Source organism: Symphalangus syndactylus, chromosome 15 (genome assembly GCF_028878055.3).
Source record: "Symphalangus syndactylus isolate Jambi chromosome 15, NHGRI_mSymSyn1-v2.1_pri, whole genome shotgun sequence".
Lineage (NCBI taxonomy): Eukaryota > Metazoa > Chordata > Mammalia > Primates > Hylobatidae > Symphalangus > Symphalangus syndactylus.
The window spans coordinates 27443418-27461834 of record NC_072437.2 but is presented as its reverse complement, the minus strand read 5'-3'; the positions used below and the strand labels follow the sequence as shown (position 1 = coordinate 27461834).

Here is an 18417-nt window from a genome sequence, read left to right as displayed (position 1 = left end):
TCCATTTTCTTGTTGAGGAACATTTGGAGTGTTTTAGTCATTTGCTAAAAAGACTGGGTCATGGAATTTTGGTATATTATGGTATTACCCAGTCACGGAATTGGTATTCTGATTGGGTTTAATAAAAACTGTCAAACAGCTTTCCAAAGTGGTTGAACCAATTTATACTCCCAACAATGGAGTATGACAGTCCTAGATGTTCTGCTTCTTTGCTAATATTTAGTATAGCTGGTCTTTTTAATTTTAATTATTCTGCATCTGTCTAAAGGATTCTATGGTTTTAATTTATATTTCCTTGATAAGCATGATATTGAGCATCTTTCATATATATAAGCATATATACATATATGTAAAGGTATATATATCTTTTATATAAATATATACATATGTGTATATATAAGTATATGTACATATTTATATAAAAGATGTTTATACTTTATTTATATACATATATATATATATATTCCCAAAAGGGAGTATCCAAATGGGCCATATATATATGTAGAGACAGAGAGAGAGAGAGAGAGCTTGTCTAATGGAGAATTTTTTAATTCACCACTTTCAAATGAGCTATTCATTGTATTATTGATTTGCAGAGGTTCTTTATATATCCTGGAAATAAGCTCCTTATATATATTGCTCGTATCTCCTCCCAGTTAATATTTCATTCCTAAGACAAGATAAGCAATTAATCTCATAATTTTTTTTCAATAAGACCCTTTCACTTCATCATTGAAATCAGCACTGAGTGGACTGTAGCATTAACTAGGACATAAGAACAACATCTCAGAAGTCCAGGAGCCTGTGGAAAGATCAGTACATTCGAAGATGTGCAATAGGATCTCTTCTCTCCTGAGACTATGGTGATCTTTTATACCTCTAAAGGGAGGCAGAGCACCAGGTTCTTGAAGGAACAGTAACCTTCAGGGAGGAAAGCGAAAGGGACTCATAGATGTAGCAGAACCGATATTTGGAACTACACCCTCAGAGCAAAGCCTTTCCTAACTCATTCACCATTCCGACTTCCCTGTGCTAAGCATGGAGGGAAATGAGTGACCTTGATATTGTTATTTATAATCTTCTTTTCAAAAAGAAGCCAATACATATGAACCTCGTTTTTAAATGCCTGGCAGGTACCCTGGAACAAGCCAAGAATGTTGTTCAGAATTCTGTGTTCTGTGCTACACATTCTCTCTTTAGCTATGTATTCTTCTTCTATTAAGTTATTGCAACATAAAGGTGATTTATTAAGATGAGAAGCAGACATTGCTAAAACAGGAAGAAAAGCAAAAAAGAAATAAATGTTTCCTCAGAACCCACAAAGGAGAACAGATGTCAGCAGAAGCAGATGTATGCTTCTCTGGGGTGAAAGAAAGAATCCTTAATGCAATCAGAATCCCTGTAACATAAGTAACCAAGAAAGCAGAACATCGAAAACTTCACAGAACTTCCTCGTGTGATGTTATGCATCCATAAGTACCACCCTAAGCGCACAAACTACCAATGACAAATGCTTTAAAACTATTTTTGAAAGAGAGAAAAATGAGAATAAACTAGCGAATGCAAGGTTATATGTATCCTCTTTTTAGAATTAGAAACCCATTCAGAAGATTTGCCTTGAGGAAGAAGTTATCAATTCTGTATCCTATTTAACTCAATCAGCTAAATGGCTAATGTCTGCTCTCGACCCACATGTGACAGGATGAATGTTTAATTTCTTCCCAAATTTCAACATGTAAGAGAACATGATAATTATTTTAGGTAAACATCTTGAGAAAAGTGACTTAATGAAATAACCAAAGTGTTTTCTTCTAAACCACAATGTCAGGATAACATTTAAAAAATGTAGAACTTCTATGTGTCAACTACCAAGATAGATACTGGGAAAATATTTGTAGCAAATATGACTTTTAAAAGCATGATAACGTTAGTTATATAAAAAGCTCCTACATATTGATTTTTCACAATGAGCCCTTTAACAGACAAGTTTTCAACAGTTTCGAACAATTTAGGAAAAAAATAGAGTTAGCAAACATCAAAGTAATGTTAAACTTACTAAAAAATAACAAGATATACCAATTGTCACCAATCAAATTAGCAAACAGTTTTGAAATAAATAATAGGCATGGTGATGGCCTGATAAAGATGAAATATACACAGGCAATTTCATACGTTTGGACTATACATCATATAAGGCCTTTGGGAAGCATTAAGAATATTAATAATATTTATGTGTTTTAACATAGCATTTTTAGTTATTTCAATATAATCTCCAGAAATAATCATATAAGTTGACAGTATTTTTAAATAGGTCATAATTTCCATGACAAAACTAATAATAAACCACATGACCAAGTATAAAGACAACTTAATGATTGTCATCTTCCTCCGAATACATATTTGTCCTTAATTTAAAAAAAATACTTTTTATATTCTATCTGTCCAAATTTTCATATGTTTTTTCCTTCCAAATCTCTGTCTTTTGGTCTGTTAGTTTGAAATTCTTTAAAAGCATGTATCATTCTTTTTCAGTGGCCTTTTAAGTTTTTTTTTTTTTTTTTTTTTTTTTGAGATGGAGTCTCAGTCTGTCGCCCAGGCTGGAGTGCAGTGGTGCGATCTCAATTCACTGCAGCCACCACCTCCTGGGTTCAAGCCATTCTCCTGCCTCAGCCTCCCAAGTAGCTACCATGCCCTGCTAATTTTTGTATTTTTGTAGAGATGGGGTTTCACTATGTTGGCCAGGCTGCTCTTGAACTCCTGACCTTGTGATCCGCCCACCTTGGCCTCCCAAAGTGCTGGGATTACAGGCGTGAGCCATCGCACCTGGCCGGTCTTTAAATATTTTATCTTGTCCTCCTATCTGTCATTATCATTCAACTATAGAGGCATAATAATATAAAGTATGGCAAATCCATTCAATGAGAAGTGGCTATATAAATTGTATGCAAACCATAAAAAATGATTATGTGTAATATTAAACAGTGATTTCAACAATATCATTAAATACCTATGCATAGAAAAAGAAGCTAAAAGGAAATACACTAGACTATACCCAATTATTGTGTTTCACTCGTGGGACAGTGGGTTTTGTTTTTCTTTCTTCCTTTGAATATTCAAAACTTTTCACATTTCCTTTAATAGGATGTACTTTCTCCAGAATGAAAATGCAAATCATTAAAGTAATTGCTCTCTTCTTCAAAAGATCACTTTACTCACAACCCTCTTTTAAGATTTTTAAGAGTTTCTAGTTTCCTTCCCAACAACTCTGAACAGCAGTTCTCAGAGTCCCACTATTTACATTCATTCTCTTGTTGTATTGCAGCCAAGCAAATATTTGGTCTGTGCAGCCAGCAGAAAGATGAGGGCAGATGAGATGATGAATCTAAGGTATGAGTCCTCCTGCCTTGTTAGGAGGTATGGGCTAAGTACATCAGCTAAGCAATTTTCAAGTAGCAAACACTCAGCTGGAGCTCAGTCCTCCTTCTGCTTATTTGCTACTGAGTTCCCTCTTTCTTGATCTTGAAGCCTATTGCAAGATACACACGGTCTAGATTTTTATCTCATTCCTGTTTCAGGCTTTGAATCTGTCTCAGATCATCTTGTTTCTATGGAAACCCCATGGTTGGTAGGCACAAATGACCTTGTCCTGATTCATGTATTCATCATCTCCAATATCCTCACCCTCCTGCATATCTTTGTTCTTGAAGTGAGAAGTAGATTTTAAAGCCAACCAAGGTTCTATCATTGACGTCCTTCTAAGATGCGTCTTCTTCAGGTGTCGAATGACGCTGCATTTGTCTGTACACCATCTCCTCAGAAATCTCCTCTTGTGTCTTATTGGCATTTACTTTGAGATAGAGAGGGTGGACGGAAAGGTGAAATCTAAAAGGGCATGAGCTTACCCATGATCACATAGCTCCTAGGTAGCAGGAATAAAAATGTACTCAGTTTCCTGACTCACAGGGGTTCCTGATTGCCTGCTTTATGTTTTTTTTCAATGATTCTCCATCACTGTTTGTATATGTGTAACTTTTAAAAATTTGTTTAACTTAGTTCATGTTTTTCTCGGAGATGCTAGTCTCTGATAGATCTCAAAATTTAAAAAAAAAAAAGTGATACATACTCTAATTACTACCTATTCATTGAAAATAAACGGAAAGCAAATTTAACTGCTGTTCACAAGCTTTTTGACAGGCTTTCTGTAAAAGTTACTATTTCTGTAGTTAGCTGAGAAAGCACAACAGGAGGAAAATTTTGCTTTTGATTACAACTCTTTCCTGGGAGGTAATACCACTAGGAAATTCTTCTTTTTTCTATGTATTTTTCTTACCTTCTAACCAGGCCACTACTTTTGGGGTAATAATATGTCTGCAGAAAAATGGAAAATGTGAGCAGAAGATAAAATTATTTCACTCAGTAGATCTTTACAGGAACCTATCATGTTGCTATTGGTATTCAAAGAAAAAAATGCCTGATCCCAAGGTGCTCACCATCCTAATAGGAAGGCATGTAAACCCAATAGTGAGATGAGTGAGCAGGTACCATTGTGTGCAGGATTTGGTAGAGGCACAGGGGGAGGAGGATGTGGACATACCTACAGGATGGGACTCCCTACCCAAAGGCTGGAAAGGGAGTAGAGAAGGCACAAGGTAGGAGATAACACTGCAGAGGCCTCATTGAAAAGAGTATTATTTGAAAGATAAGGGAGAATCACGGAAGGCTTCACACAGACACATCCTATGACCATGACATTGGAAGTAGTTCTTAGTTCCTGGGTTCATCTGATGCTAAATTGTATGTGAACACTAACTCCCTAAGACATATGTTCTTTGGTTTGAGGCCTTACCACATGTTTGGATCATGATCTTCCGAATTGATAAACAGGCTGTTTAGTGGTGTCCATTTATATTTGATACTCTGCTTCAAATATGGCAATTTGATCAACTGAATGCAGTCTTTGAAGCCACAATAAATGTATTTTTTTGCTTAAGTAGATAATGAAAATAGCAAGAGAAATCAATGAATAAAACCACCATTTGGAGGCATCCTTGTATTAAAATGTGAGATGTTTGGAGTGAGCTACATGCAGAGGGAGTGACTGTTCACTAAAGAGATAATGTGATAAGTGGCCTTCTTCTCCATTAGCAATCAATGTTTATTTGTCCTTAGCAATTTTCTTTATTTTCTACTGGGCATACATTTCTCCTTCAAAATAAAATAATCTACTGGAAATGAAGTTAATCAATAGGCAAGTAAGAGGATTTTTTTCAAAAATCTACAAATTAATAGGGACAAGTCAGTAAGGTGGAATAGATATCCTTATTGTAAATGTATGTATCATCTAAATTCAAGGTAACAGGTTTCCTGTGCATACGTGTGTTTAAGAAAGACAGAGAGAGAGAGAGGGAGAGAGACTGAAACAAGGAGGCTTTAATGTATTACAGCAATGGTTCTCAATTTATCAAGCATCAGAAGCAGCGATTGGGCTTGTTAAAGCACAAATTGCTGGACCCATCCCCAGAATTTTTACTTCAGTAGGTCTGGAACAAAACCTGCAGTTTGGCATTAGTTGATCCAGGAACCACATTTTGAGATCCACTCTACCAGAGAGCTCTGGACTCATCAATCGTATTTCCCCCTTATACCAAGTAGCCATGATGATCTTACTAGCATGCAGGAGTGGAGACCGAAAACATCAATAGTTAAATTCATCATTCTTTGTACACCCCTCCCCTTTTGAAATCCCTAATAAAAACTTGCTGGTTTTGTGGCTCAGGGTCGCCATCACTGTCCTACCAATATTTGATGACACTCTTGGAGTCCCAGCTGTAAAATTTCTCTCTTTGTACTCTTTCTCTTTATTTCCCAGACCGGCCAACACTTAGGGAAATTAGAAAAGAACCTACATTGAAATATTGGGGGCTAGTTCCACCGATATAGTTGGATGTAATATTTCTTATTAATTTGTGAAGATTTTATTTATTTTTCATAAAGAATCAAATATTTAGAGCTAACAAGGATTTAAAACAGTATCTGACTTAATCTATTGTCTATGGAAGAAGACAGTCAGGCCCCAGCAATTTAATTCACTTTATTAAGGTCCCGTAGATACTTACTGGTGATGCCAGGAACAAAATGTGTCTGTCTCTGAACTCCCTGACCACACAATCTTTGCACTTTGCCACCTGGCTTTTGCAACTTTTAATTTCAGAGTCATTAATAAATTTGTTAGTTGTTATACAACTTAGGGTGCCTCATATTAGTGAGACAATTGTTTAAATTCATCTGCCACATTTTTGACATGGTTATAAAGGAAAATTAGCTACCACTACCTGTTATTTATTGAGCACTCACTAAGTGCCTGGTGCTATACTTCACATCCATTAGTCCTGGTTAATCTTTAACTGGCTCTGAGGAACAGGTCACATAGTTCTTAACTTTTCTGATGAAGAAACTGAGACTCAGAGAGGTTGCATGGCTTAGTCCAATTCATGCAGCTAGGAAGTGACATTAGGAGGGCAAGCATAAGTTGGGAGATAGCTGAGCCACGCAGTGTAGACCCAGTAGTCAGCCCCTCCTCTCCCAAATGAGAATTGACAAAGGTATATGCCTTGGTTGTGTGGTAACAAGGCAGGCCCTTAGGCCAAGAATAACCAGGCAGACTCCACTTGCTGAAACAGGGATACAGTGGAGTAACTTAGGTCTCAGATTTTTTTTTTTTTTAAAGATAAATGCTCAAGTCACTGAAATCAGGTTACAAAGTCAGAAACTGATTTGCAGAAAGGCTGATATGATGATTAATGATCTGAGTCTGACCTAAGAGCTGGACTGTTTTCCTGGGGCAGGTCAGAGCATCAGGTAGAGGTCAGGTGGTTCCAGGTGTTGGGACTGTAGGATGGCTGCAGGAACATGGACTTTGTTCCTGAGTTTTGCTAGGTATGGAGCCGACCTTTTGTGCTTCTGTAAGGAGAACATTTTATGTTTCTGTTTTAAAACTGTAGATAATTGCACCATGATGTGTTTTCTGAGCGGGGAAGTTGGGTGAACATTACGACTTGGCTATCTCACAATTGGGAGTAGTAGTAGACCACTGCTGTGTAATATTTTTTTCCTAAACCTTGAAGAAAAGTGGAAGTAAAAAGAGGAAGTTTAGAAAATAAATAAACTATCTTGCAAGCAGATAAAGTCCAAAATGATCACAGGTTGTCCACACACAATTTTTATTATTTACTTTTTTAATTGTGGCAGATACATTTAATAATATTTTCCATGTTAACCGTTTTATTTATGTATGTATTTATTTTTGAGACAGGGTCTCACTCTGTCACCCAGGCTCAGTCAGCGGCACAATCAGGGTTCACTACAGCCTCAACCCCTCAGGTTCAAGTGATCCTCCCACCTCAGCCTCCCAAGTAGCTGGGACTACAGGTGTGTGCCACCACGCTCAGCTATTTTTTGTGGAGACAAGGTCTCACTGTGTTGCCCAGGCTGGTCTCAAACTCCTTGGCTCATACAATCCTTCTGTCTCAGCCTCCCAAAGTGCTGAGATTACAGGCGTGAGCCACTGCACCCAGCCTTCACCATTTTTAAATGCACAATGCAATAGCATTAATTATATTCACAGTTTCGTGCAACCATTACCTCCATCTGTTCCAAAATGTTTCATTAACCCAAACAGAAACTCTGTACCCATTAAGCAATAATTCGCCTTTCTTACTTACCCCCAACCCCTGGTAATCTCTGTTCTATTTTCTGTCTCTGAATTTGCCTATTCTGGGTACCCCATATAAGTGGAATCATGCAATATTTGTCCTTTTGTGTCATGCTTCTTTCACTTAGCAAAATGTTCTCAAGGTCTATCCATGTCATAGAATGTATCAGAACTTCATTCCTTTTTAGAGCTGTATAATTTTTCATTGTATGTATTTAATATATACCACATTTTGTTTATTAATTCATCTGTTGATGAAGCCTGGAGCTGTTTCTACCTTTTAGCTATTGAGAATAATGGTACTGTGAACATTGGTATACAAGTATCTGGCTGAGTCCCTGCTTTCAATGCTTTGGGGTACCTACCTAGGAGTGAAATTGCTGGGTCATATGGTAATTTTATGTTTAACTTTTCATGAAACCACCAAACAGTTTTCCACAGTGACTGTATCATCATACACTCCCACCAGAAATCTACGAGGGTTTCAATTTCTCCACACCCTTTCCAACAGTAATTGTTTCTTAGGATTCTTCCCTGCATTATAGCCATTCTAGGAGGTCCACACACGCTGTCTTCAGCATGCTAAGTTGAAGACACCAAAGCATATGTCTAGTCTCTTAGTTGGTATTTGGGGAGATTATTTTTACTCAAACCAGGGAGAAGGGGAGAACAAGGGTCGAAGAATGTGGTTCATAGACCACTGTAACAAAATAAGAAACCCAGAAATAAAGCAACAAGCTTACAACTCTTTGAACATCGACAAGGCTGACAAAAACAAGCAATGGAGAAAGGATTCCCTATTAAATAAATGATGCTGTGATAGTTGGCTAGCCATATGCAGAAGAATGAAACTGTTTCATTCTGCATATGGCTAGCCAACAACCATTACCTTTCACCAGATACAGAAATGAACCCAAGATGGATTAAAGATATAAGTGTAAGACCTCAAACTCTAAAAATCCTAGAAGAAAACCTAGGAAATATCCTTCTCAACATCAATCTTAGCTAAGAATTTTTGGCTAAGTCTCCCAAAGCAATTGCAACAGAAACAAAAATTGACGAGTGGGACCTAATTAAACCATAGAGCTTCTGCACAGCAAAAAACAAAGAAAAAAAAACCTACTAGAGTAAATAGACAACCTACAGAATGGGAGAAAATATTCTCAAACTATGCATCCAGCAAAGGTCTAATAGCCAGAATCTAGAAGGAGCTTAAACAAATCAATAAGCAAAAAAACAAATAACCCCCTTAAAAAATGGACAAAGGACATAACAGATACTTCTCAAAAGAAGACGTACACACAACCAACAAACTTATGAAAAAATGCTCATCATCACTAATCATCAGAGAAATGCAGATCAAAACTGCAGTGAGATAGCATCTCACACCAGTCAGGAATGGCCATTATTAAAAAGCCAAAAAACAACAGATGCCGATTGGGCTGCAGAGAAAAGGAAGCACTTATACACTGTCGGTGGGAATGTAAATTGTTTCCGCCTCTGTGGAAAGCAGTTTGGAGTTTTCCCAAAAAACCTAACAGAACTACCATTTGACCCAGCAATTCGATTACTGGGTATACACCCAAAGTGAAGTAGATCATTGTATCAAAAAGATGCATACACTCATATGTCCATTGCTGCACTATTCATAATAGCAAATACATAGAATCAACCTACGTGCTCATCAGTGATGGATTGGATAAAGAAGGTGTGGTACATATATACCATGAAATATTATGCAACCATAAAAAAGAATGAAATCATGTCCTTTGCAGCAACACAGATGGAGGTGGAGGACATAATCCAAATGAATTAACACAGGAAGAGAAAACCAAATGCCATATGTTCTCACTTACAAGTGAGAGCTAAACATTGAGCACCCATGGACATAAACCTGGGAACAGTAAACACCGTGAACTACCAGAGTGGGGAAGGAGGAAAGGGGATAGGGTCAAAAAACTACCTATTGGATACTATACTTACTACCTGGGTGCGGTATACCCATGTGACAAACTTGCACATGGACTCCAAAATAAAAGTTGAAAAAAAAAAAAAAAGCCACCGTTGGCCATCTAGAAAATCAACCAACCATAAAATAACATTCTGAATTACCTGCCGTGGGGCTCAAAGTCCTTTAGGTATCCTTTCATTTCACACATTAGGGTTATCACCATAGTGTAGTGGAAAGTCTACAAACTTTTTTTTTTTTTTTTTTTTTTTCGAGACGGAATCTCACTCTGTCGCCCAGGCTGGAGTGCAGTGGCGCCATCTCGGCTCACTGCAAGGTCTACAAACTTTTGAATCAGGTAACTTTATGACATAGACAACGTGCACATAGACACATTGTTTTATGTGTGTGTCATCTTGAAATTCATATATATATATATGAATATATATTACTAAATACTGGTTTTCTCATTTATATCGCCATTGGGGATAATAAAACAATTTACCTCATTGAAAAACATTTTCAATGTAAGAATAAAAAGATATCATCAATGTAAAAAAAAAGAATATGGTCATTAGATGCAGTCTATGAGGAGGTCTTCTATCACACACTGAGAATCTCTTGTGTTTGGAAACATAACTTGGTCATCCTGGCATCCGCAGCATGGAGCTCATTGCTGAAGATGAAGTATTCAACTGTGAGAGATTGAAAGTTGAAGAGTTTATTTAAAAAAAAAAAGGTTTTTAGCACTTCAGGAGACCAAGGCGGGAGGATCACGAGGTCAGGAGATCAAGACCATCCTGGCTAACACGGTGAAACCCCGTCTCTACTAAAAATACAAAAAATTAGCCGGGCGTGGTGGCGGGCGCCTGTAGTCCCAGCTACTTTGGGAGGCTGAGGCAGGAGAATGGCGTGAACCCGGGAGGCAGAGCTTGCAGGGAGCCGAGATCGCACCACTGCACTCCAGCCTGGGCGACAGAGTGAGACTCCATCTCAGAAAAAAAAGGTTTTCTTACTGAGAAATTATTTTCAGATATATGTTCACATAGACCTTTCCAAAAGAAAACTGAAAAGAGGTAAAGGGTAGTCTAACTCACAAATATAAATAGAGAAACATAATGCATATTTACTCAGCAATCTTTTAATATGAGGTCATATTATTGGAATAGGAGTTTACCAGTTGGAGTTCAGCATGATTTTTCTTGCACAAAACACAAAGCAATAACTATAATTTCTGCCTTTAGCTTTTGAAAAAATAAAAGAACTTAAAGATACTTGCAAACCAACAAGAGCAGGGTCCCATTTATCCCTGCTTTCTTTTAATTTTGTATGATTGTCTTACCTTTACCAAGATTCTTTAGCCATTCTACTTCACCCAGTCTTTCTAAATTACTTTTTTTCTAAATTGATATTTAATGGGCTGCTCAATTTTACAAATAACGTAAGAAGGTTTAGGGTCACTGCAACGGATTCTTTGAAACCATAAAATTCAACCCTTGGCTACTGATGTTGGTGAGGAATTAGAGAGTAGCCTACCAGCCTCAAGTGGTCAAAATGACATGGGCATTCTCACAGGTAGTTTAAAGAAAAAAATGACAAGTTGGCTATATTTATGCATGCAGAATGATTTTTTTTATAAAATTCTATCTTGATTAAAACATAATTCACTGCACTCCAGCCTGGGCGACAGAACGAGACTCCGTCTCAAAAAAAAACATAATTTAGTAGATTAAATATGCTATCTTCTTTGAGCAAGCTTTGGAAGGCCAAGCTACTGGTAGAATTATACCAGAGTTAGGATACTACCCTCTGCATACACCCAAATAGCAGGCCAGAATCCCAATAGAAAATGAGCACGCTCAGCTACATTTCTGTAGTATGGAACTTACGAAGGTTCAGTTCTTGATTTCTCATATGAATCAGAGCTCTCTCTCTCCTTTCCATTGTGACCCAGTTGTATTTTGAACAGGCAGATGGTTTGAAGGAAAATTCCAGATTATTAGCTTTTGCACTGGAGCTTGGCAATCATCTTTATGACCCTGTTCTTGGAATAGCAGCCTTGGAAGATCCCGGAGTCAATCTCCTTTTATTTCAGATGAAAACTGCCAAGAGGGAAAGAGCCCAGGAAGAAAGTTTTTATTCTCGGTGCCTTGGGCAACATGTGTACCCTCCCTCAAAAGAAGGCTTGGAGCAAAATGAACACTTACAGGAAACTGAGGCTCGTATGTTTTATGCAGTGAATCACTGGCATAATCGGAATTCTAACTTCGAAATTTTATTTCCAAATTTGACTGGCTCCACTCCTTATACATCAAATTGATCAGAGCAGAAATTAAGATTCAAATTTATGGTAAAGCTAAGAAAAAGAAAGCAGAACGATGAGTCAGAAGGTAAGAGGCCACATATCTCAATTTTTTTTTTAGCATAAGCATTCATGAATTTTACTGGCACCTCAACTAAAATGATGTTCCTTTAAAATAGTGTCACTTGATTATAAACATCCTGTTTTAAAAATAGAACATATAATCCACCGTCCCCCAAATTCTAGACTAATTCAAACATAAGAGTTGATCTTAATATGGATTTAAGTATTCAACAAATACTTACGGTGTCCACTATTGGGCAGACATTGTTCTAGGTGCTGAAGTTACAACAGTGAACAAATAGGCAAAACCTTTACCCTCATGAGGCTTAGAGTCCTGTGGGAAGGAAAAGAGCAAAAATAAGATAAGAAAACGTTATGGAAATATATAAACATACATAGGTATGTCTATATAATACATTATGATATACCTAGTACGATATATTTAGTTCTCAGAGAAAAACATGGCTAACTTATTTGTGCCTTACCTTGTGATACAGAATTAGAATATTATCCATACTGAATTCCTGGGCCCAGCCCTGGCCAGTGTATCTGCCATTTTATGGGGTACATTATCTCTGCTGAGCTAAGTAATTGCTAGATCCACACTGGAGGCTGTGTGAGTAGAGAAGTGACACACCAGTTAACAGGGTGAGAAATTAATGCAAATTAATTCTCCACCCTCCCAGCAGACACTGCTCCCACTTTCTTGCCCTACTCCATCCCCCTGCCAGTTCTCAGAGAAAAGTATGAATATTCCAAATGATGTTCGCTTCATGTCTCAGTGACCTAGAAAGGAGTGTGTACAGTAAGGCGCAGCAGTGCTTTAATGACGCTGAGCCCAAAAGCAAGGCAGTGACACAGAGGGGAGTGGTGTCACTGAGAGGAAGGCCCAGGCACTTTCCCCTTCTGCACCTCTTCCCAGGAGACAGGGGTGAGTTAAGGCAGCACAAGGTCACTGGGATTGCCTGAAGCTTGACCACGGGCAGGAGTGCCTTTCCTCTTGGCTGGTACCATCTGTATAGGGGAATAGAAGATTTTTATCATAACAAAGCATATCTCAATGGAGTCAATTAGCCCAGCGTGCCTCAGAGAGTTCTGTGATGTGAGTGGTCACTTCTTTGAACTAAGGTTGAATAAAGAAAAAAAAGAAAGTGAAATCATTTCAGTTACAAAGAACCTAGCACTGCATTCTATAAGGTTTCATCATTCAGATTTGGAAGGAGAGGGGAGTCATGGTGGATGCCGTGAGGTGTCACCAGATCCCTTTGTGGGACTATATCCGTCCCCCACCCTCCAGCTGTTCTGAGGATTGGCTGCTCACCTCTGTCCCCTTCTTTAGGGACGTCTGTATCTGGGGAGGCACTTGCACCTCCCCCCATCCCATAGCTGGTGACCGATTTGTTATCAGAGCTCCTTAATACTAAAGAAAGAGAGATTGAGACTCAAGCTGCTAAAGAGCTTCCCTCAAAGTCTCACAATCTGGTCAGTCATCAAAGGAGTCTGTCTGACTCCAAATCCATCCTCTCTCCCCTCAATCGTATAGTTGCTTTATTCTTTTCTAGTGCTGTGGAGAAGCAGCCCCAGTTTGCCACTGAATAATAAGCGTCCCCACCATTTCCTTTCCCCATTGTTGTTATAGGGGTTCCTAATACGTGTTGCTAAGGCTTCACCTTGTATCACCCAGAAGCTCTAACCTGTGGCTTCCTCAAGAGACATTATCCCTGAAAAACGGGTAGAAATTCAGGAAACTGCTTACTCAATTTCTCAGGTGGTGGCGGCGGATGTTTTCTTCCTTATTCTTTGTTTTCTGCTTGGTAAATCTTTGTTTTCTGCTTGGTAGGCGGTTTAATTGTGCTGAATAGACTCTTTCTGTCCTCTGTACAAAATGGGCTTTGGGGGTGGACAGGAGGAGGAAGAGAAAGATGTGAGTTTCACACAAGAACAGAGGGATCCTTAGCCTGTCAACTGAGGCAGGAGGAATGTGTATTCCTGAGTAGTGCCTCCTGCCTTTCAAGCCTGGAAAGAGAACAGGAGAGGGAGGCATGCTCCCCACCCTGGGATGTTCCCTTTACTGCTACCACTTATTGCTTTACTGGACATCATGAAGATTGCAAGATGGACGGAATTTATTTGGATAAAAAGCAGTGGATGTTGGGTATAAGTAAATTAGCAACAGGTGATAAATTCTGAACATAGGACACCTCTAGATTGTTATGTCAATCTACACATTCCTTGCAATGTCAAGGAAGGAGTAAATTTTCCAGATAAACAATTAAAAGAGTATCAAAACTTAAAAAATTCTTTCTATGTTGTGGAGATCTTTCCATGATCTAACATCTCTTCTCATTAAAATGTATGCAGAGCCAGGAGCGGTGGCTCACGCCTGTAATCCCTCACTTCGGGAGACCGACGTGGGCAGATCACAAGGTCAGGAGATCAAGACCATCCTGGCTAACATGGTGAAACCCCGTCTCTACTAAAAATACAAAAAATTGGCCAGGCATGGTGGCATGCACCTGTAGTCCCAGCTACTCAGGAGGCTGAGGCAGGAGAATTGCTTGAACCTGGGAGGCGGAGCTTGCAGTGATCCGAGATCACGCGACTGCACTCCAGCCTGGGCGAAAGAGCAAGACCCTGTCTCAAAAAAGAAAGTATGCAGGCCAGGTGCAGTGGTTCACGCATGTAATCCCAACACTTTGGGAAGCCAAGGCGGGCAGATCACCTGAGCCCAGGAGTTCGAGACCAGCCTGGCCATCATGGCCATCTCTGTCTTTACTAAAAATACAAAAATTAGCCAGGCGTGGTGGTGGGTGCCTGTAATCCCAACTACTCAGGAGGCTGAGGCCGAATTGTTTGAACCCAGGAGGCAGAGGTTGCAGTGAGCCAGGATCGTGCCATCATACTCCAGCCAGAGAGCAAGACTCTGAAAAAAAAAAAAAAAAAAGTATGCAGGAAAAATTTTACTTTTTCCTAGTGAAATGACATCCACATTATGATCATCTTATATGTGTTGCCTACTGAAAATACAGCAGCATTCTCCAGGCTGCTGAGGTATATGATCTACTGCCTGGCACACCAAATGATCCATCACTTTAGCTGATGACAAAGAAAGACTAAGGAATTGCTCCAGATTAAGGGACACTAGGGACACATGGCAATGAAATAGAATACAGGATCCTATTCTTCATCTTGGGCTAAGGAAAATGGTATAAAGGATTTGACTGGGTCAGCTGACAAAGTTGCAAATCAGACAGTAGGTTACATAAAAGTATTGTATCAATGTTCAATTTACTAAAGTTAGTAACTGCAGTATGGGTGTGTAAGAGGTTATCCTTGTTCCTAGGAAATACACCCTGAAGTATTAAGGAGTAAAAGGCCACTATGTGTGTAACTAATTCTCAAATAGTGAGAATTATCTCAAAAGTTACATATATTAACATATGAGTAGCATATATGAATACATTCTCATATATATATACTCTCAAATATTATTCTTCAGTAGTATAAGTGATACATAAGTGGTACCTATTAGTATTTAAGTAGTAATATGTATACCATCTCTCTCACATATATATATATATATATAAGAGAGAGAGTGACAGCAAGCAGCAGAAACAAATGAGGCGAAATGTTAACAATAGGTGACTTTGGATAGAGTATACAAATGTTTTTGTACCATTCTTATAAATTTCTATGAGTTTTGTGTTATTTCCCAAAGAAGGAAACAAAAGAGCTTTCTTTAAGATGCAACGATGAAGTAACAAGACTGGATTTTATCTGTGGCACCTAAGAAGCTCTCTCATTATTTATACATATGTATGATATTGCATCCTCACTGATAGACTTGAGCATTTCATAAGAAATGAGTTGATGCTGGAAATGCTAGGTGAAGATTGCCCAAGTTAAGGCTGAATATAAATCTTCTTGGTATTCCATGAGATTCTGAGACATTTTGTGGGAGTTTTGGCAGCATGGACTTGCTGAGTGTAGCTCAGGGATTACTGGCTTTAAATGACTTGAGCCAGTGTCAAGTTTGAGTTGAAGGCATTGGCAAGGTGTGGAATAAATATGAATGGGGATAGAAGAGGATCTTTGGAGAGTTGAGACGGTAAATGTACACTGCACGGCATCAGGACAGTGAGGGATGTCCTTGGAAATGGCCTCTTTTTCCAGTATGTCATCATTTGTATAAAGCCTAGATTAAAGCAGAAAACAAGAAATATCTTAAGCTGGAAAAAAAATATTAGTAGAGGCAAGTTTGAAGGAAGTAAAAAAAATTGAGACTTATCTTTCCATTTATATAAATCCAGTCCTCCCAGCCCCAGCCTTTCCTGTCTCCTCTATTAATGACTGGGGCAGAGGATCTTCCCATGGGGAGCTCCTTTTCTGAGTTGGAGATGTTCAATTTCATCTCCAAGGGGAACTGGTGAAGGTGACAAATAGAGTGGCTATGGAAAACATTAGAGAGCCAAACCCAGATAATAGCAAAATGATGCTCATATGAACTAAGTTTCCTGGTGTATAGAGCAGAAGCTTGTGTGCTGGATTCATATGAAAAATATCCTCTCATACTTGAAGAGAAGACCTCTCATTAGCACAAAAATGAAACCTACCCTCATTTCCCTCCTACCTTCATCTCTCACAATTCACAATTTTATGATTTTTATTAAAAAAATAGTTAGTTTATAGGAAAATACCCACTTGGTCATCAAATAATTTATCTTCTATAGCATTTACTTACCTCAGCATGCTGCAATGTTTTACACAGAGGTTGCTTAAATCCACTGGTGAAATGCAGGCACCTCTGGAAGAAAAAAAAAATGTGTTAACAGATAAATGGCCCCCTACTTCATGCTAGTTAATCTTTGCAGCAAATAACAGAACAATCTATAAAGTATAGAAAGATTTTGAGTAGTTGGAACTTTACTCTCTGAGCTGGCATTTTGCCACATTGGGGATAAAGCCTCAGGTCTTTCTAAAAGCGCCATGGAATCCATAATAGCCCAGAATGTGTGGCTCCTCATTTTTATATGTCATCAGAAAGATGGAATGCCAACAGTGTGTCTGGGGTCCGGGTTAGTACTAGCTCAAGGGAAAGGGTACCACGTAGTCAATCACTTCCCACATAAGCCAGATCTCCCCTAAAGATTAGTCAACGTGCCAGTAAAATATGAACCTGTATTTCCCATGCTATGAGGAGCTCAAGACAAGCAGGCTAAATGTCTGTGATGTTGACATATGTTGGGGTGTTGTGATGTATGTACATTTGTATGCAGAGAAAGAGTCTGCCTTAGTCATTATGAGGTACTAGCCAAAACTGCCTCATGGGAAAGGGCAACTGAGAGAATGTGAAGGGCTGGTCAACAGCACAGAGAACGTCACTGCGCACCTCAGTTGTGCCCTCTGCTGGGGACTCAGTTTCTACATCAGGCAATGAAGTGGTGGGTGAGCCCCAATTTGGTGGTACAGGTCCATAGTAGAGACATGCAGACACTGAAGTTCAGTGGAGGGCATCAGTTTGCTGAAACCTGTGTTTATAGACACGTGATGGTTTAGTATGAGGTGACCCAGGGAATTTGTGGAATCCAAAAATGAAGCCTTATTTTTGGGGATCAGAACAGTGAGACTAAGAGCTCTATGAGAAAACATTCTAAGACATACACTTGAAACTGTGAGACTCCTTGTGTGTGTGTGTGTGTGTGTGTGTGTATTTCCACATATATCTATTTTATCCAACTTCAAAACTATTATGAATTCAGTCTCCTTTGTCACAATTAGAAAGGAAGCTAATTTGAAAGGTTAGCAGATATGCTACTGTTTCCTAATAGTTTGTATAGTTTCTAATGACCGGAATGCCACCCAGGAGGCCTTTATAGTGGAGCTATGTCACCATAGGAGCCGTCCAAAGTGAATGTTACTTAATCACAGTCACCAAAGGTGAAAAATGTAGTATTTCCTTAGAAAGCTAGTGAGGCTGTAATTTTCAAATGCCACTAATGTAATGTGGAGTGGGAGGGGGCCGCCATTCCTGACCTCTGTTTTTTATCCTCTGCCTTGAATGGTTTTGGCTAAAATAAAAATTTCTAAATGGCACTCATAATAACAGAACTTGAGGCAAAGGGATACTCTTCGAGTGTGCTGTCGCATACAAAAACAGAACCTGGTGAGCATGCGGCCTGCCAGAAGGGTTCGCAGTGTTGCTTGGGGTTTAGGAGAAATACCCGTGTGCAAAATTGCTATTACCCAGTGGGCTAGCCCGACTACAAAGATAAAAAAAAATATTTTAACATGCTTATTCAAAATCACTGAGATAAAGACATTGAAATGCATATGATCATTGTTGTCATGCAGTGAACGTCTTTTAAATCTAGACCCCTTATCTCTTTCATGGTT

The 18417-nt window shown here is 38.8% G+C and overlaps 1 protein-coding gene and 1 long non-coding RNA gene across 3 annotated transcripts in view; one reads left to right on the top strand and one right to left on the bottom strand.

Moving 5' to 3' along the window:
* Positions 1 to 12658, bottom strand: part of LOC129463544 (uncharacterized) — a 33787-nt gene extending 21129 nt beyond the window's left edge. The window contains exons 1-3 of the long non-coding RNA XR_008651222.2: positions 12510 to 12658; positions 11867 to 12015; positions 11549 to 11761 (exon numbers count right to left, since the gene is read on the bottom strand). This is a non-coding gene — a long non-coding RNA (uncharacterized lncRNA). The remainder of the gene's footprint in view (positions 1 to 11548; positions 11762 to 11866; positions 12016 to 12509) is intronic.
* The window catches only part of GPC6 (glypican 6), a 1204563-nt gene that overhangs the window by 967601 nt on the left and 218545 nt on the right, over positions 1 to 18417 (top strand). The gene's annotated exons all lie outside the window — the stretch shown is intronic.